At 47.4% G+C, this 20,675-nt stretch overlaps 1 protein-coding gene across 1 annotated transcript in view; it reads right to left on the minus strand.

The window, feature by feature from the left end:
* CADM4 (cell adhesion molecule 4) overlaps positions 1-20,675 on the minus strand; it is a 131,482-nt gene that overhangs the window by 36,149 nt on the left and 74,658 nt on the right. The window lies entirely within an intron of this gene.

A 20,675-nucleotide genomic window follows, 5' to 3' on the forward strand; every position in this document is an offset into this window, starting at 1 on the left:
TAATGTTTTGTTATGCATTTCAGTATGTTGGAAGCCGCTCAGAGTGGCTGGGGCAACCCAGTCAGATGGGTGAGGTATGTTGATGATGACGACTGAAAATGAAGTCCCTATTTTCATCAGAAAAATGTTGGAGGGTGTGAAATTTAGGGCTGCCAACCTTTGAACCTAAGAGCAGCTCAAACGGCAGCCATTATTGGGAGCTGATGTTTTAGTGCCATAACAAACAAACACACACCAAAAACACCGTATTTTTCGCTCTATAAGACGCACTAGACACAAGACGCACCTAGTTTTTGGAGGAGGAGAACAAGAAAAAAAATATTCTGATTCTCAGAAGCCAGAATAGCAAGAGGGATCGCTGCGCAGTGAAAGCAGCAATCCCTCTTGCTGTTCTGGCTTCTGGGATAGCTGCACAGCCTGCATTCGCTCCATAAGATGCACACACATTTCCCCTGACTTTTTAGGAGGGAAAAAGTGAGTCTTATAGAGCGAAAAATACGGTAGTTTCCTGGGCTGATTTCTGTACATCTAACCTCTGTTCAAGGTGCAGTAGAAGACCAGACTGTTCTCCCTGCCCCCCGGCACAACTCTATTCTAGCTTGGTGGCAGCTCCTTGGAAGGGTTGGAATTGAAAACAAGACTTCAAGGCTGTCAGGTGAAGGAAGAGGAGGAAAGGGTTTCGGAGATCACCATTTCTGGATCTTGAATCCAGGCTTGCAAATGGGGGACCATTGCTACCACTGGGTTTGGGCCCCCACCTCCTGCACCTTGCAAGCAGTAGCCTGGCATGCAAAACAGAAAAAGAAAAGAACTCTAAGTAGATTAGGCTCTTCCTGTAGATTATGCACTTCCTGGCATGGAGCAAAGGGACGGGAGAAAGTGACGCCGGCTTCATTTTTTGCGAGCCAAGTCTGCCGTTAAAGGCACAGGGCCAGGGAAAAAGAAGAGGAGGGAAAGGTGAGCCAAACAAAGAAGGGGAAACATCCAGGGGTCATTCAAATGCCCCAAAAGAAGTGTGCCAGTTTAAGATTCTACCCCTTTTTCTTTTGGCTGCCAGTAAAATAAAAGGGGCAGCATTCGTGGAGGAACATACTTAAGATCACTTAACCCAGATTCACTACTCCCCCTTTTTTTGTAAAGCGGATGCGGATCTCGTGGAGCGTAAGATCAAGAAGATTAAACAAGGGTTTAATGGGTGAATCCTTCCCCACCCCCATTCTTTCCCCTCCTCCAAGTCTAGCCCATGTTTCCCAAGGAGAGTAAATGGTAAAGGTAAAGGGACCCCTGACCGTTAGGTCCAGTCACGGACGACTCTGGGGTTGCGGCGCTCATCTCGCTTTACTGGTCGAGGGAGCCAGCGTCCAGCTTCCGGGTCATGTGGCCAGCATGACTAAGTCACTTCTGGCAAGCCAGAGCAGCACATGGAAACACCGTTTGCCTTCCCGCCGGAGCAGTACCCATTTATCTACTTGCACTTTGACGGTGGACACTTCTCTTCTCATGACTTTGGCCACCTCATGAGAAGAGAAGACTCCCTGGAAAAGACCCTGATGTTGGAAAAGATGGAGGGCACAAGGAGAAGGGGACGACAGAGGACGAGATGGTTGGACGGTGTTCTCGAAGCTACCAGCATGAGTTTGACCCAACTGCGGGAGGCAGTGGAGGACAGAAGTGCCTGGCGTGCTCTGGTCCATGGGGTCACGAAGAGTCGGACATGACTAAATGACTAAACAACAACTTTGACGGTGCTTTTGAACTGCTAGGTTGGCAGGAGCAGGGACCGAGCAACGGGAGCTCACCCCATCGTGGGGATTCAAACCGCTGACCTTCTGATCGGCAAGTCTAACCCATGTTTCCCAAGGAGAGTAGCAATCTACATCAGTCACTGGAGGGCAGGCTGGTAGAAGGAAATGAGATGTAATTGATCTGGAATTAAGGAGGGAATGCAAGATGCCAGGATACTCTTGAGCAGAGCAGGGGGGGTGGGTGATGGGCAGGGAGGTAGGAGGAGGGAGGGAGACGGTGGCTGGAGCAAGCAAGGGGAGATGCGAGGGGCTTCCGCCTGGGGAACACTTTTGTCCCTTTAAATCCCTTGGTAATTTGTCCCTCCTCCTTTGACATCATAATGGGTTGCCATGGGAATGGCACTGATGAGCTTGATGCATTTTGTAGCTGGAAAGTGCCGAGGGAGCAGGGAGGGGCCCCCAGTCGCATTTCATCCTCCTGGGTTTAACCCCGGCAGGATCAGGTAGCAAAAATTAGCACGGGGAAGAACCAAGAAGTAGATGTGAGGGACGGGGAGCACGTTGTGTTACACACAATGCAATATTTCTCTTCAACACACACACACACCACCCAATACATCACCAAGGCCTTTTACTGTTCAGGCAGCAGTACCCCTTATTCCAAAAAGGGAATTTTTCTTACCCTAAAATCTCTCCCACGCAGGCAAATGAACCGTCCCTAGAGCACCTCCCAAAAGCCACAAGCAGCAAGACTGTACACTGGGACTACCTCTCCGTATCAGTCCAGTGACAGGGGCCTTGCGCTGATTTCCATAATTTATTGCCCCAGACGCTGCAGACCAGCTTTTTGCGCATTCCTGCCCACTTCAAAATTCCAAGGGAGTGGGCTGGGCCATGAGGCGAAGTAAGGCAGCTGGCCCCCAGGGGCAGCCTTGGAAAACCATTAAGGGGGAAGCCCATCTCCCCAGTCTCTCTCTCTCTCTCTCTGGCCCTTGCACCTCTCCCTGGGCCACATCCCTGCCAGGCCCCACTTTGCACCCAGAGTGTTTTTGCCCAGCTGGAATATGTTCTTTAGCTCTGATCATGCTTCATACTTGTCAGGATAGAGGCTAGAAAGGGGCATGCGCTTGTATGTAGAATCTAGCCTACTGTCCAGAGGTACAATCTGCATTTATTGCCACACCCACAGGTGCCCCCCAGAAGGTTACCATGGAGGCAATATGGCCCTCAGGCTGAAGAGTACCCTGCCTTTGGTTTATAATATTTTGCAGCAGAGGGCCTTCGAGTGACCCACCTGTGATGAAAAAACATCTGTCCTGAGGACCCTCTCCCTCAAATTTGGTGCAATCTGCCTCTTCCCACGTTCCTTTCCATACGTTATGTGGTGGCAGCAAACCTGCCTTTGCCACTTCATGTGTGCTAGTCAGGAATCCTGAAGCAACCCTAAGGTTGTGTATGCATCAGACACTTAAAGCACACACTCACAAATAAAATAAAATAAAATCCTGGGAACAGCAGTTTGTTAAGGGTGTTGAATTGCAGCTCTCTGAGGGCTGAACTACAGTTCCCATGATTCTGTTGTTGTTTTTGGTGGGGGGGCTAGTTTAAACATATGGTGTGTACCCAGCCTAACTATCTGGATGGCTGTGGCTGTTGGGATGCACATTTCCAAACTTCTCTCTCTCTCTCTCTCTCTCTCTCTCTCTCTCTCTCTCATTTGCGCATTGCATTTTTAAGCACGCACTTTAAAAATGTGCAGTTTACTCTTTTTAAAAAAAACAAAAAAAACCACAACCCTAATGTGTGGAGTGGCCTTCAATTTGAGTCTGTGGATATTGCTTTCACAATATTTGCACATATGTGGCTGTGATGAATTAAGTTTGGGCTAAAGCGATTCATCACCAGCCACACATGTGGATTGGAATTGCCAGCCTCCCAGGGAATGAAATCACCGAGAGAAAAGGAACACCCACCTTTCTGCCACTTCCATGATTGGGTGGCAATAGGAGAGGGAGAAAGATGGAAGTGCATGACCTCATCAGCTCTGCTGAAAAACCAGCACCTTTGGGTTCCTCCTCCTCCTCCTCGGAATATTCCCATTCCAGGTGGGCATTACACAAACTCTGTAACTCGTTTCTTTTTTTGTCCTCCTTCCCAATCCTTTTTTCTTTTTGTGCTATGTCCCCCAGGTTGAAAGCTTGCAGGCAGGGACTGCCTTATTACTGATATTTGAAAGCCGCTTGGGAGCTGTTTCCCCTTTTTGCTTTTTGCTTTTTGCTGAACAGAAATGCTTCAGATAAATACATGTGTTTTGAGATTAGAAATTACAGGCAGCCACGTCAGTCCAATAGGGAAGAGATGGGTGGGAATCACCAAACCAGTGATTGCCAAACTTGGCCCTCCAGCTGTTTTTGGACTACAATTCCCATCATCCCTGGCCACTGGTCCTGTTAGCTAGGGATGATTGGAGTTGTAGTCCCAAAACAGCTGGAGAGCCAAATTTGGCCATCACTGCTCCAAACCATGGTAAAATGATAGTTTTTGGGGCTAACTAAAATGTCACACAACAATGAGCAAGCTTTCAAACTCCAAGAGAGCTTTCTTCAGGCCGCACGTTATACAACGGGGACAGGAGCAAAAGGTGAGTATGATGGAATGGCCCCAGGTTTGCATGTGCCGCGTTTTATGGTGGAGTGCAGGTGTTATGCAATCTTAAGGGCTAGCAGGACATAAGACACAATAATGTCTGTTTCTCCATTGTTTTTAAAAGCAAGGAAACTAACGGTTCCAGTGCTAAGCGCAGCACACAGTTCCCTAGTGAATACAAGAGAAGAAGAAAAAGATGGGACAAAGCTGGAGATTAATTTTACGTGTTGCACTTAAGAGTCAATAGAAGCCAAATTGGGTTGTACCCAATTAGAGTGCATACCATCCAACTTGGCATTTATTGACTCTTCATCTTGCACACCGCCTAAAATTAATTTCCACTTTTTTTGCTAATAAGTCAGTGGTTTGGAGCAGGGATATGTTTGGGCCTGGAAGGATCTAGCTGAGCTTTCTGCAAAAACAAGGAGTCCCTTGGGACGCCGACACGGTAGGATGTGCAAAATGGAAGCAACAGAAACTCTGTCCCGGGGGACGGGGAGACAGAGAAGTACTCTCTGCCATTGTAGGAAAATGCAAGACACTTCAAACTTCTCCCTGGCTCTCTTTGCGCAGCCATGGCCTTATCCTGTCCACATAGCCACATAGCCACTCTTCCCACCCCCACTCCCCAAAAAGTCAGCCTCATCGCAGGTGTTGCTCCGCTTCCCTCAAGCACAGTCAATGTAAAGAATTACGCTTCCCCTTCATCTCTGCAGCCGGCATAGAATTTGCTGACATGGTGGAAAGCAGGCTGCTGCTTCCTACATGGGAAGCAGGCGACAGAGACAGAGAACAGCCCACTTCTATCGCCACCCGGCAATTACATTCCTGCTCAAAGAAGCTTTCTCCGACAGCCCACCTCAGCTCATCTCCCCCCACGCTTCTCACAAGGGTGCCTCCTTCACCTATTTCTGGCACATTGATGCTCAAACCTCTTTTCCACCTGCTTTTCCCACGCTGCCAATCTCTTGCGCAGAAGACACAAAGGCTTCCACACCTCAAATCTTTCATTTATTTCAAATGACCCGTTTTCCCACGCTTCCAGGGCAGACCAGCAAGAGAAGTGTTTCGATCCAAACTGGGTTCAAATCCCTGAACAGCCCTAAATCTCACAAGGGGACCAGGAAGCTCAACAGATTCACCTTCCCCGAGTACGGGCTACTCAGATTTGTCAGCTGCCTGGACTTCATGGAGAAATCAGTGTCTCTTTCAAGAACTCCTTTCCGTGCAAAAAGACTGAGTTTGCAAGCTCATAGTGAAGCTTAGTTATGGTTTAAAGATGAACGTGCAGTATGCTGTTGCTGCCCAGGGCTAAAACTGCAGGCACCTGATGTCTCTCCTCTCCACCTGCTGCTATGATGGTTGCTAAGCCATGGTTCGGCATATTGTTACATCCAAACCTAAGCTCCTGATTTGTCAGTCTCCAAACAAACCAGGAGCTGTAACCAAGTTATGTTCCTTTTTTCTGGATTAACATGGAAGACAAAGCGGTGGTCTTGTGCATACAGTACCATTATGTCTGCACATTCACACCATACATTTAAAGCACCGTGATAGCGCTTTCAACAGTCATGGCTTCCCCAAAGAATTATGGGTGCTATAGTTTGTTCAGGATGCTTAAAGTTATTAGGAGGCCCCTATTCCACCAAACCTGAGCTATTGTTCCTAGAGTTCCCTGTGAAGAGGGATTGATTGTTAAACAACTCTGGGAATGGTAGCTCCAGTAATTCTTTGGCTTAAAGTAGTATCATCACGCTTTAAATATATGCTATGGATGTGGCCTTAGAAGGCTTAGAGACAGGCTTCCCTGCTTGTAAAGGTAAAGGGACCCCGACCATTAGGTCCAGTCGCGGACAACTCTGGGGTTGCAGCGCTCACCTCACTTTATTGGCCAAGGGAGCCGGCGTACAGCTTCCGGGTCATATGGCCAGCATGGCTAAGCCGCTTCTGGCGAACCAGAGCAGCACACGGAAACGCCGTTTACCTTCCCGCCGGAGCGGTACCTATTTATCTAATTGTACTTCATGCTTTCGAACTGCTAGCTTGGCAGGAGCAGGGACCAAGCAACGGGAGTTCACCCCATCGTGGGGATTCGAACCGCCGACCTTCTGATCGGCAAGCCCTAGGCTCTGTGGTTTAACCCACAGCGCCACCTGCATCTTAGAACTTAGAAGGCTTAGAAACAGGCTTCCCTGCTTGTAAGTGACAGCAAGTTCTGGAAAACCACAGTAGGCCCTATCCACCAGTTACCACTGGAGACAGAATACAGGTAAGGGGAGGAGAGAGAGAGAGAGAGAGAGAGAGAGAGAGAGAGAGAGAGAGAGTTTGTGTTCAGGAACACTTTTGGAACCGTTGACATTTTATTTCCCTTTCTTAAGAAGCCATATTGGAAGTTCCACCAGTGGAAACGTTTAATGGGCTGAATAAGAACATTCTCCGCAGTGCCATGCCATAACAGCTAGGGTACCGTATGGCAAACATGACACCAAATTCTTCCTTTCCCTGCTACACACTGCTTTTTGCATGTGTTAAAATTCCTTAAACATGGTGGCACATTGCCGTTTTGATAGGCAGATTAATTTAGCAGCATATCCGCAATGGGAGATAATAGTTAGAAGGTGATTCCCCTGATGACTGGGAATCTCTCTGGGTTGTTTTGAATGAGATGCCCTTCAGAATTTGGAGGAGACAACACAAAGCCCAGGCTAGGGGTACTAGAAAGCATGCATGTGTAATCTTGTGAATATAACATCCATTTGGCAGATGGAATGGGCAGAAAGAGAGCAGCGAGTGTCTAGCTGGAGTTAGCATTCTGCACTGCCCAAGATGCTTGCTGGAGATCTGCTGCCTGCAGTTTGCCTCCCACTTACTGTCTGCCTGTAATTTTTTTAATAGAGCAAATAATGCACTCTATTTTTTAAAATAGAGCAAACATTACAAAGGGCCATGGGTAGCTCAATGGCAGGGCATCTGCTTTACATGTGGAAGGTCCCACCTTCAGTCTCCAACACAGAATCAGAGAACTGTAAATTAGGAGGGGAACCTGAGAGTCACCTAGTCCAAGCCCCTGGAATTCAGGAATCCTGCCCACATCCGTCCCTGGGTGGGCTCGAACCATCAACAACCAGACACACTGATCCATTGTGCCACAGGCTCCGGACCCAGTCTTTAGGTGGAGCTGAGAAAGGCTTTCATCTCAAACCTTGGAGGGCCATTACTGCTCAGTGCAGCTAGATGAACCAATGGTCTGAGTGCGTGTGAGACAGTTTCTAAGTGCTCTCTTCTCTATACAACAGCAGTGTCCCCGGAATGACTCACCACAAGGGGAAGTGAGGAGCGTGCAACCAGTTGCACATTTACCACCAACAGACAGACCCTTTAAAAAAGCCAACGGATTAGGGATCAGGAAGTGGGGAACCTATGGCCCTCCATATGTTGTAGGACTCCCAATTCCTATTGACCCCATGGACCCCATGGAGTCCAACAATATTTGGAGGCCCACAGGTTAGATCCTCATCCAGGTTGGATCCAGATGACCCGATGAAACCAACACGACTTAAATCAGGCCTAAGTTGGGCACATAGGTTATGCCTTCCTGGATCAGATCTCCTCCATGAATTTAATAGAACCACAAAACTGAGTTGGAAGGGACCTTGAGATTCATCTAGTCCAAGCCCCTGCAATGCTGCAATCTCAACTAGATTATACATGACAGATGGCCATCCAAACTCTGCTTAAAAACCCTCAAGGAAGGACAGTCCACAACCTCACAACCTGTTCTACTGTCTAACAGCTCTTACCGACAGAATGTTCTTCCTGATGTTTAGTCAGATTCTTGTAACCTGGATGCATTGGCTTGAGTCCTACACTCTTGGGGAGGAGAAAACAAGCTTGCTTCATCCTCCATGTGAAAGCCCTTTAGATATCTGAAGATGGCTATCACATCTCCTCTCCATATTCTCTTTACCAGGCAAAACGTACCCAATTCCCTCAACCGTTCCTCATAAGGCTTGGTTTCCAGACCCTTGATCACCTTGGTTGCCCTCCTCTGCACACACTCCAGCTTGTCCAGATCCTTTTTAAACTGTGGTGCCCAGAACTGGACACAGTACTCCAGGTGTGGTCTCACCGAGGCAAAAAACCTTCTTTCAAAACCATCCATGTTTGTGGTCATCACTGTCTGCTGTAATGGCTACCAGCTCGGATGTGGTTAGGTCTATCCTCCCTGAATTTGTCCCATCTTTCTTTGAAGCCCCAACTGAGCAAGTGGGGATAACCACATTTGGGGGCAGTGAGTTCCAAAAAGTTAAGTGCATGTTATTTCACCAGCTAGGCAATCAAATAGGGCAACTGCTTATGAACGGCCAACAATGAGGACACAATGCAAATTTATATGGTAAGAATCAGGATCTAGAAAGAATTACTAAAAGTTAAACAGAGGTTCAATGCACCTCACCGCAGTGGGGGAAACTGTGACCTGGTGATCTGGTGCTAAAGTAAGGGTGGTGGGGAGTATTTGTTTATTATTATGTTATGTATTATGTACAGTGGTACCTCGGTTTTCGGACATAATCTGTTCCGGAAGTCCCTTCGAGTTCCAAAATGTTCAGAAACCGAAAACTGAAACTGAATACTCAGAACAGAAAACTCAAAACAGAAGCTGCACTTCCTGTTTGACTTCCAAGGCATGTTTGAAAAACCGAGGCACTTCTGGGTTTTTGGCGTTTGAGTTCCAAAACGTTTGACTACAGAGGTGTTCGAAAACCGAGGTACCAATGTATTTTTATTTTGAGTTTAAATGTTGTAAACTGCCCCATGATCTTCAGATGAAGGGCAGTATATAAATATGATGATGATGAAAGTGGTAGATGGGCAACTTCAAAAACCCTGCTACTGTACTCTCTCTTGTGGTTTTAAAAAAATCTTTAAACCAGATGAGGACCAGGATTGTCCTTTGCAAAGTAGGGAACATGTCCATCCCATAAGTAAAGCTACGGGGGGGGGGCAGGGGGCAGGGCAGGAGCAGAGCCAACCCAGTTGCACCACTCTTGAACCAAGCCAAGATGGGACCACTTCCTAATCCAGACGTCTTCTGCTCAAATTGGCAGGGTAGACACCATACATTTAAAGCACATTTCCCCCGCCCCCCACCAAAGAATCCAAGGAACTCTTACGGGTGCGGGGAAAGGGAGCGCTGTGAGAGGTAAACCAGGTAAACCAAGCAAAGGTTCCCAGGATCCTTTGGCATGGCGCTTGTGCTTTAAAAAATGAATGGCGTTTATACGGCAGCTGTCTCTACCTTGCACATCACTGGAAACGACCCCCTCTCTGGCTTGGCCTGCATCGTTTGCTTGCTACTGGCAAAAACCTCCCAATTAAGCCACAGATTCCTTGCGACGTGCCCTCGCCTCATCTCAGACCCGCTATCTCTGATTGCCACCTGGGCAATTCCGAGCCGCATTTTTCTGATTTTGCTTTCCGTCCCCAAATTACTAGCCTTAAAGATAATAATAAAAAATCAACCCCAGCTACAGTGCCAGGCAATAGGCAATTTTGCCTCTGCACACATTTATAATGAATCAGCAAGTGCCAACCGAAAACAGGCAGTTTTTGCTAGAGGAGGCATCGCTTCTGATATCTCAACTCTGACTGTCTTCCCCACTGCTGAGAGCAGTCTCCAAACCGCACTCTCCAAATGGATTTGGCACTGTTCCTCTCGCCTCCAACGCCCAGCAGGGCTCAGGTGTCATCACAGTCCTTCCTCTAGGTGGCATCAGAGTTGCAGTTGCCAACTGACCCAAAACTACATTCTGCTCTGCTCTTGCACTTTTATTCACAAGTTGATAAAGCAAACAGGATCCCCCCCCCTATATAAAATAAGTATTTTGTAACTGCAGCTTTTCTCAGTGCAGAGATGCAGTGATAGGCAAAGCTTGACCTATTGGATTTCTGTCATGCAGCTGTTGAAAACACTGAAGCTATAAGAGAAGAAAAAGGTGGCAACCTTATTTGGGGAGTAAATAAGCCGTTGGGCTTCGAGTCTGATTGCCCCCATCCCTTTTTCGGCTTGTCAGACAATGCTGCCATTGGCAGGTTTGCCAACTGCCCCGTAAAATAAAGGGGTCTGTCTGCTCTGATAGCTTCAACAGCTGCTCAATGTGCAGAAATCCTTGGGTGAAGCTTTTCGCAGCACAATGACAATATGCATTATCTCCTAATGCTTGGATAGCTCACTGCTGTAAAGGCACAGCTACAATAGCCAGTTGATTAATTGTTATTATATAATTCTATCCAGACAAACATTGTACGCCAAAGCGGCTCACATCAATGAGCGGTTGCAAGAGGAGGGCGAGGTCCTACCCTCTGGCTTACCAACTTAAGAAAAGAAGGCACCCCCTTAGAAGGGAAGCAGAGGGAAAAGACAGAGAAAAGAGATCGCTTTGCCGGTCGTGGGTTCGAGCCCACATTGGGCAAAATATATCTGCATTGCAGGGAGCCGGAATAGATGACCCTGACGGTCCCTTCCAAATCTACAATTCTATGATTCAATTCTATGGTGTGTTGCATGGATAAAGGTGCTGTAACTGACCTAGAGGCCCTTATTCCATGCAGCTGATGACAGAGGCCTGAGACGGGGCTTCTGGTCACTTCTGCAGTCCAAAGGCATTGGGCCCAAGGGTCCTTTAGGGCAGGCAGGGGGGGGGAAGCATGTTCCCTGCAGCTGCTCCTTCTCTGGCCAATAGATGGGGCTTACCTGCCCTTCTGCTTGCCATGATGTGTAAAGCCTAATATGACTCAGGACTGAAACAACTCAAAGACCGCCCGTCCCCCAAAAAACCAGCCTGGGCTCTGCGGTCTTCATCGAAGGTCCTTCTCCATATGCCCCAAGTGAGGGAGGCACAGAGGGTGGCCACACAAGAATGTGCTTTTTCCGTGGTGCCTCCCCCCATCTGTGGAATGCTCTCCCGAGGGAGACGCACCTGGCACCATCTTTGTCTATCTAAGATATTTTTGTATACTCAGTCCTTAGGTAAATAAGTTGCCTTCTGCAGTGGTCCTCACCATTTAGGGACTTGTCCTTCTTAATATTTTACTGGGAGAGCATTTTATGCATTTTGCATTGTTTGCTGTTTAAAATCTTTCTGCTTTTGAAATTGCTTTTACTTGTATTTTATTAAGTCTCTCTGATACTTTTTATTTTGTATGAAGTGATTTGTTGTTGTTGTTGTTAGATGATGATGATGATGATCTTCAAAGGAGCATCCCAGTGAACGTTATTCCACTCTGGCTGCAGGCAGAGGTCAGAGTACAAAGTTAGCCCAACCCTGATCAGAGACGCATATCTACATCAGGGTTTATACTGGCTTTATGCTTTAGGCATAGCATCCTCCCCTTGCAAAGAATCCTGGGAGCTGTAGTTTGGCAAAGCTGCTGAGAATATTCTGCTAGAGATTCAGTAGGGAAAGATGCCCGTGGAGAAGGCAAAAAAGAAAGCGGTCGTGCCAGAGGGCCTGGTGTGAGAGACTTAGTACTGTGTCCTTTCGAGCTGATAGAAATGAGCCCCCACCCACAAAAGATCTCCTTGCATCTAAGTTGCTGGTCCTGGGGGGGAGGGAGGTTTGGGGGGGTGGGTAGAGAGCACCCGTCTCCAAGCTCCTGCATGACCCTTGCCACCCTCCCTGCTCTATTCATCTGCAGCTAATCACACGTTGCCATGGCGACCAGCCACCACCATTTGCATAGCCCTGGCACCATGCCATGCGGTGTTTGACTTCCAATGGGGCCTGCGAAGATGGAGAGGGAAGAGGGAGGAGGACCTGGGGAGAAGAGAGAGGCTCAGAGAAGGGCCTACTCTCTTCCCCCCTCCCCTTCCGCCTGCCTTGCTACAAAGAGCGAGTGGCAAAAAAAACCCCATCCTCCAGCTCAGGAACGCGTCAACTGTCCCCTTCCAATAATTTATAACATCGTTCAGGGATTTAGTAGCCTTGAGAAGGGTGGCTTTTCAAGCCTGGGCTGATCAATGCAGCCGTCCTTTAGAACACCCCGCCCCCTTCTGCCAGGCACCCTCAGCCTATGCAGAGGAAATTCAACAGGGAGAGCTTTCTGCTTGTATCCAAGGTGAGAGGTTCTGCAGCTGTTAAAGGCAGAGGAGCTTTGCTGCCCAAACGAACAAACAGAGCCACCTCCTCAATGGCCTTTCACCTCCCTGCACACCCCAGAAGTTTCACGGAACATCATAGTGTATGCCTTCCGCACTCCCCAACGCAAGGCAGGGAACTCAAGTTATTTTGGTGATTGAAAGGGTGGAAACAGGACGCAGGCAGCAGACCTTCTGGACTAATTGCTACAGGCCACACAGCGAAGTGATCTTGGCTCTGTGGGATGAGGATTGGAACAGCGAGACAGGGACTGATTCCAGGTCAACACACCAAGTTGGCTCTTACATGCTATGGAAAGCCACTTGGGGGGAGCAGCACTCCTCAATATGCAGAACTGCATCCTCTTTTCACCACCACCAACCACAACACGTGTGTGCTGGTAAGTTAGGGAAAGAAGCTGCAGAAACCTACAAAAGCCAACACACCGAAATGCAAGGAAACAAAGGAGGAAGTCTACAAGGGGACAATAACTTTAACATAAGGCCACATAATAGGACCTTTCTGAGCATTAGGGCTGCGAACACCATACACTGAAAGCACACAGCTTCCCTCAAAGGAACCTCGGAACTGCAGCTGGTTAAGGGCACTATGAATTGTAGCTCAGTGAGTGGGAAACCACCATTTCCCAGGTTTCTTTGGGGAAAGTCATGTGCATTGGATGTGGCTTTCAATGTATGGTGTGGATCTGGCTGAAATGCAAAGGGATTCTGCGGGCTTCTTCTTTGGCGATCCCTCGTAGCCGAGTAAGATTATCTTCCATAAACACGGTTTTAAAAATGAGACCGTAAGTGACTGTGGAGGCCAGTTCTAGATCCACACGTCCTTCCACAGTGGGGACATTGGTTTCTGGGCGATGTGGATTTGCCAAGCACGCCTTCCTCCTAGCACGTTTCTCCCTTGCGTCCTGAGTTTGAGTGTCTTCAAAGCCCATGACGCCTTTGGTAAAGGCTGTTCTCCAACTGGAGTTCTCACAAACGTTTCCCAGTTGTTTGTGTTTATATTACATTTTTTTAGATTTGCCTTGAGACAGTCTTTAAACCTCTTTTGTTGACCACCAGCATTACGCTTTCCATTTTAAAGTTTGGAATAGAGTAGCTGCTTTGGAAGACGATCATCAGGCATCCTCAAAACATGACCAGGAGGCTGCCCCCCAGCCTGTCTTGCCTGATCCACTGCTCATTCACCTTGGAGAGAGGCATAATTCTTAATTCTGCATCAGGTGTAGTTGGATCATTCCAATCACTTTCTGACGCAGAAGGAATACCTGCCTTCGGAAGCGCTGCCTCTTCGGTCTCTGCATGCAAAATGAGAAAGGCTGGTGGAGAACCGAGACTCATTCAGAAACACAGGAAGAGTCAGTACAAAGAGTCAGATAATTTGTGCATCTGGCTCAGCACACCTCGCACTGATAGGCACCAGTTGGTGGGGGGTTTCCGGGTAGAAAACATTTTCATCCCAACCTGGTGTCAGGGTGGCAGAGGAACCACCCCCCATGTTGCCAGGAACAGATAAGACAAGGAAGAGCCCTTACCATTTGCTTTTTATTCAATATTTACAGAGACAGGCTTGAGAATGCAGCCTCTTGGAATAATGGCGTTATTATTATTATTATATCTCCACCTCCCCTTCTCTCCCACTTCCTCATTTGTCAACAGCACCACCCCCTCTATGGTTGCCGCTTAGGGCCATCTGTCTTTGAGCTCTTTGCTCTCCTACTTTTAAGGCTTGCCGGGTTCTGTGAGATGGTGGGTCTGGAATACTTTCTAGTGATAACATGTCAGCCAGCTGCTCCAGCTCTGCCTCCTCCTGCTCCTCTTCTCCCATTATTTCCCAACTTCCCCCCTCATCTTCCTCTGAGCTGTGACCTCCCTCAAATCCCTGTTGTAACTCTGAACTGCCTTCTTCTGCTCTGGAAGGGTCAGGCTGGGGAGGTGGTCTCTACCATTCCTCCTCTGCCCAGTCCCTGACATCTGGAGGTACTAGGGACTGGAGATACCTGGGACTTTTGGCACTCAGTGCAGGTCAGCTGCTCTGCCACTGAGCGATGGTCCTAGAGCAGGGCTTCCCAATGGGTGTGCAGCACCACACTGGAGTGGCAGGAGAGGATAGCAAGTGTGGCAGGAAGACTCAAGCACAGTCAGTATTATATTTGGGGGCTGATTCGTGTTCTCATGCAGCTGCATTGTTTTAAACTTTCTGGATGTCCCATGGTGATATTATAAAGTAGCTGCGTTCTCTGTTATAAATCAGGCACTGCTAGGAGGGGTTTCTACTCTTTGTTTCTTATCAATAAAGAAATTGGTGTGGTGCAAGCAAATTTTTATTCTGAAAGTGTGGCCTGGAAAGTTCCAAGAACCACTGCCCTAGAGCAATTCACACTCCTTCGCATGCTTAAAAGTAAGCCTTGGGGTGCAAAAGTGATGCCTGTGTCCAATTTTTATATGTCATATATTGTTGTGAGCTTGGGGAGGGGACGGTTAGCCTGTACGATGTCCCTTCTAATCCCTGGATCCAGCAAGAGTTAAAATCTAATGGAGGATTCGGAAAAATCTAAATTAGAAACAGAAGTGCTAGAACCTAAAACTAAAATCATGTCAAAAATGTATAACTTGCTGTTGAAATGGAATACACAGGATGAAACGGTTAAGTCAGCTATGATCAAATGGGCACAAGATCTTGGGCATAACATTATGTTTGCTGATTGGGAACAGTTATGGACCACAGGCATGAAATTCACGGCATGTAATGCCTTAAGAGAGAATATTATGAAAATGATATACAGGTGGTACATAACCCCAGTCAAGCTTGCAAAAATATATCATTTGCCCGATAATAAATGCTGGAAATGTAAGGAAGTGGAAGGTACATTTTTTCACCTATGGTGGACGTGCCCAAAGATTAAGGCCTTTTGGGAAATGATCTATAATGAAATGAAAAAGATATTCAAGTATACTTTCCTGAAAAAACCAGAGGCTTTTCTCTTGGGTATAGTCGGCCATTTGGTGCTAAAGAAGGATAGAATCTTTTTTATGTATGCTACAACGGCAGCAAGAATACTCATAGCAAAGCACTGGAAGACTCAAGATTTACCCACTCTGGAAGAATGGCAGATGAAGTTGATTGACTGTATGGGATTAGCAGAAATGACCGGCAGAATCCGCGACCAGGGAGAAAAGTCAGCAGAAGAAGATTGGAAGAAATTTAAGGAATACCTACAGAAATATTATAAAACTAATGAACTTTGAAAAGATGTTGGTTTGAACTTTGGTGGTCTCCAGCTGTTATGATAAAGATAATGGGGATTATAATTGTTTTTGTTACTAAATTTAAAAAAGTTGAGTGGAAAATAAGGTGATATTTTAAAAGGAATGTTAAGAGATTAGGATTTGCTGAACTAACAAATTGAACTAGAGAACAAGAAGGGGAGGTATGAGGAAGTCAAAGAAATATGTGATTGAAAATTGTTACTGATATTGAATTGTTTTTAATTTTTTTTTCTTTTTCTTTTTCGTTTTGTCTTTATTTAAAATTGGAAAACTTAATAAATATTCATTAAAAAAAAAAAAATCTAATGGAGGATTCCACTGCTGAATTAGCTAGGCAAGGAACATAGTTATGTATGATCCAATGTATGGTCATCAGTGTAACAAAATAAGGTTGATTTTGCCAGATGGCAAATGGGTGGGTCTCCTCCTTCACCCGGCTGCTAGTGAGAAAGGCCAAAGCCAGAGAGCTGGGCTAAAAGCAGACAGAAGCCAGAGAGTGACAGCCATGCATGATTTCTGCTTGAAGCCAAGGCTGTGACTATGTCTTTTCTGTGACTTGCTTTCTAAACAGGACCCCATGTTTAGGGAAGGTTTTAATGTTTGATGTTTTATCATGTTTTTAATATTCTGTTGGGAGCTGCCCAGAGTGGCTGGGGAAACCCAGCCAGATGGGCAGGGTATAAATTATTATTATTATTATTATTATTATTATTATTATTATTATTATTATTGAAAAAAGACCTCTTGAGGTGTTAATGCTGTGATGCCCCACACTGTAGGCTCAGGTTGTATATATGTATAAATAAGCCATACAGCCTAAAGATCGTAGAACCATAGAATTGTAGAGTTGGAGGGGACCCCCAGGGGTCATCTAGTCCAACCCCCTGCAATGCAAGAATCACAGCTAAAGCATCCTTGAAAGATGGAAATCAAACCTCTGCTTAAAAACCTCCAAGGAAGGAGAGTCCACAACCTCGCAAGGGAGTCTGTTCCAACTTTACTGTCAGAAAGTTCCTCCTGGTGTTTAGTCGGAACCTCCTTTCTTATAACTTGAATCCATTGGTTCAAGTTCTAACCCTCCCCCCCAAGCAAGAAACCACCATCTCCGCTGTCCCTCACTCCAAGGAAACCGAACCCTGGGCAAGCCTGTTGAACCCCTGGAATCTCATATCACTCAGAAATTGGGGTGGCGTGCAACAATCCCACACACATGCATACACACCTCCTTTGTCAGACATTTGGGGGAATGCCATTTAAAGACTCAAATGCAAATTTTATAATAATTATAATAATAATACAAAAAGTACAATAAAACATCAAACATTAAAAACTTCCCTAAACAGGGCTGCCTTCAGATGTCTTCTAAAAGTCAGGTAGTTTTTTATTTCCTTGACATCTGGTGGGAGGGCGTTTCACATCTGGTGGGAGGGTGCCACCACTGAGAAGGCTCTCTGCCTGGTTCCCTGTAACCTCACTTCTCACAGTGAGGGAACCGCCAGAAGACCCTCGGAGCTGGACCTCAGTTTTTGCTACAGCCAGGATTATTACAGTGGTGGATGGGAAGAGAAAGGGCCTCCACTAGACTGATGCCTAGACAATCTTAGCTGAAGTATAATTACTCAGAAACGCCACATATGGAAATCAGTTTGGGCCAATTAGACAACCCGTTTCGTGCAGCAAAGTTACCGCTTTTGGCACAGCCACTGGTTTTGCGAGCGCGCCAAATGGTTGGGTGACATGTTGCGATCGCAGGCCGTCAGCTCAATGAGAGCTTGAGCCAGGAGATGGAGAGACACAGTCTCATCGCAACCAGAGCGCAAACACACACTTTCTCTCTCACAGACACACACACACACTGGCATCCTGCCACTCAAACGTCAAAATGGTTTTATGAATAGACCTCAAGACCCTGAGCATGAAGCCAAGCTCATCTGCCAAGCCTCCTCACAAGGGTTGCATGGCCACAGCATCAAGTCTCTAGACGGAACAGCTTCTGGTGCCCTGGAGAAGGACGGCGAACAAAATTAAGCATCTACCATCAAGGGGTTCTTTTTCTGGGTGGCGGGGTGTAGGGTGTAGAGACAATCTCGCTAATGAGGGAGCGAATTAGTAAGCAAAGTGAAAGAAAAACAGCAAACTTGGGAGAGAAGAAAGAGGGAGATGAGATCACAAAAGGAGAATCTGGGTCAGAGGAACTTAAAAGGAATGTTGGAAATGAGTTAAGAAAAGGGGTTGGGGGAAAAGAGAATGAAATGAGACTCAGCGAATGAGGAAACTGGTGGAGTTGCCACCTTCCTGTAAATAAGCCTGCTCCTGTGCCTTTAACGGCCCTCAGAAACTCAGAAAAGTGGCCGGTTGAGCAGCAACCTTTGCTCAGTTAAGTGAATAGATGAATCAGTCAAAAACCTTAAAAGCGGATCCATAATTAATGCGGCTTTTAAAAAATTTTTTTTAATGTTAACTATATTAAATGTAAGTGCTAATAAAATTTGCAGGTGACAGGCAGCGTCTCAGAAGAATTTTTATTGCATTTATATCCCACCAAGGAGCTTGGGGTGGTTTGTACATGCTTCTCCCCCTCCTCATTTTGTCTGCACAACAACCCTGTGAGGCAGGTTAGTCTGAGAGGCAGTGGCTGGCCCAAAGTCATTCAGTGAGTTTCACAGCTAAGTGGGGAATCATAGAATCATAGAACTTTAGAGTTGGAAAGGACCTTGTGGACCATTCTAGTCCAATCCCTTGCAATCCAGGAATATGCAGCTGTCCCATACAGGGATCAAACCTGCAACCTTGGCATTATCAGAAGCATGCTCTAACCAACTGCGCTATCCAGGGTGATTGCAATTTGAACCCTGGTCCAGCAAGTCCTAGCCCAAAACTCTACACTGCCGTTCTGGCCTTCACCCTCACATTGGGGTAAATGCTTCATCTAAGACAAGCCCACTGAAACCAATGGACAGGACTAATTAAAATCTATTGATTAGACTGGAACTATTCAGAGTAGGGGTAACATTGGGCAGATCCATTTGAAGCACACCCAGTGCACATTTAAAAGCACATGATTCCCCCCTGGGAACTGTAGCTCCTATTCTTGCCATGCTTAACAAACTACAGCTCCCACAATTCCTTGGGGGAAGTCAAGCAGAGAGGCTGTGGGCATCCTCCTCTGTGCTCCATACCCCCACAAAAGCCTTTTACATTTTGGGTGGACCTACGTTCAAAGAGCACGGCTCCCTCCAAAGGATCCCGGAAATGGTAGGTTCCTACTCACAGAGCTGCAATTCACAGCGTCCGTTCACAAACTGCAGTTCCCAGGATTCCTTGGGGACGGGGGAAGCCATGTGCTTCAAATATGCATTGGGTGGGCTTCAAAAGCATGCTGCGTGGATCTGCCTTTTCATTTAACCGGGTGACACCCCCGGCGGCAAATGAAGCTTTTCCTCCCGCTTGCATCTCCTGTACATCAAGCCGCTGTGAAAAGGCACTGCTACGGTGTGAGGAGACAAACCTCAAAAGGAGGTCAGGTTGCCAGATCAATAAGGGAAAAGAGAGCTTCCGACTCCAACCGCAAACAAACAGCTGCGGAGGTGAAGACATGAAGAGAATTTGGGCGAAGGCGGCCTTCTGCCACCATCCCTGCCCCAACTCTTTCCTCTCCGCAACTCTTAAGAAGCAGGAGGAGCCCTGCATGAGTATCAAATCTGGCAAGCAGCCACCTGCCCTGGTGCTTTGATGCCATAATTCAAAGTGGACCTGCAGAGTTCGCTTCCCACCCCCACCTCTCTTCTAAAACAGTCCGGCTTCCAAAATTGCCCACCACTACCTCCAATTCCTGACACTGACACACACACACACACACACACACACACACACACACCGCCCTCCCCATCTCAGGCTCCATCCTTGCGCCTGCTGCAATGAGATTCCGGCATGAGGCGTCGGGCGCATCAAGGATGCAGCTCACGAGGGCTGCTGATATTCTACAAAAGGGAGGCAGGGAGCATGAAACGCTGCCGCACGGCTCTCGGCCTTGAAGCGAACCCCCCCTCCCCCACCCCACCGCTCTGACCTCTGCGCTGGCGCCTGATTGATATTCTGTGTGCCTTTCTCCTGCCTGTGCCAGGCTGGCCTCGGGGAAAGAGGCAGCAAGGGGAACCCACACCTTGAGGCCTGCGGCTGGAGGCAGCTGCAAAAGGGGCAGGAGATGGCGCAGGCCAAGCAAAAACGCCATAGAGGATGGGGCAGAGACGATGCCTTCTGAGAGTCGGGCAGAAGAGGGCACCTTTAGCAAGTGCCCCAGGAGCCTCCTCGGATCCCAGAAGCAGGGCATACCAGGGTAGCATCTCCCAACCGCTGCCCACTGCCCAGCAACTGGCCTTAGAAGGCAGACTGCCCCTGAGCATGGAGATTCTGTTTAGACACCGTGGTAAATAGTATGAAGCTGTCAAAGCAAGTATCAACCTGGTAGCGCCACAACTAGTGGCAGGGGTTGATTCTGCAGGCATTTATTTCACCTGTCCCTGAATCGACTGCTAATCAATGGCCAATATATGGTGTTACGGGAACTGGGAGACCGCCTACAGAAAGAGGACTATGACACAAAAAGCTGCAGCAGTTAAAATGCCCCAATCCCCTCCTTTCGGACAACTATATCTGCCACCTTAGATCAGTCATTTGCAATTAAATCCCCATACAGAGTTTTTAGGGCTGTTCAGAGGTGACTCAGAATGCACAAGGTGCAGAGAGAGAGTGTGTGCTGGTAGGGAAGACAGCTTGCTGGCCTGCTCCCAAAATGCATATTTGGCACAGCACCTGAACAATCCTACACTCGCGCTAACTTCATGTGCATTGTCTCTCTC

This window comes from Podarcis filfolensis (genome assembly GCF_964270895.1).
Source record: "Podarcis filfolensis genome assembly, chromosome: 8".
Taxonomy (NCBI): Eukaryota; Metazoa; Chordata; class Lepidosauria; order Squamata; family Lacertidae; genus Podarcis; species Podarcis filfolensis.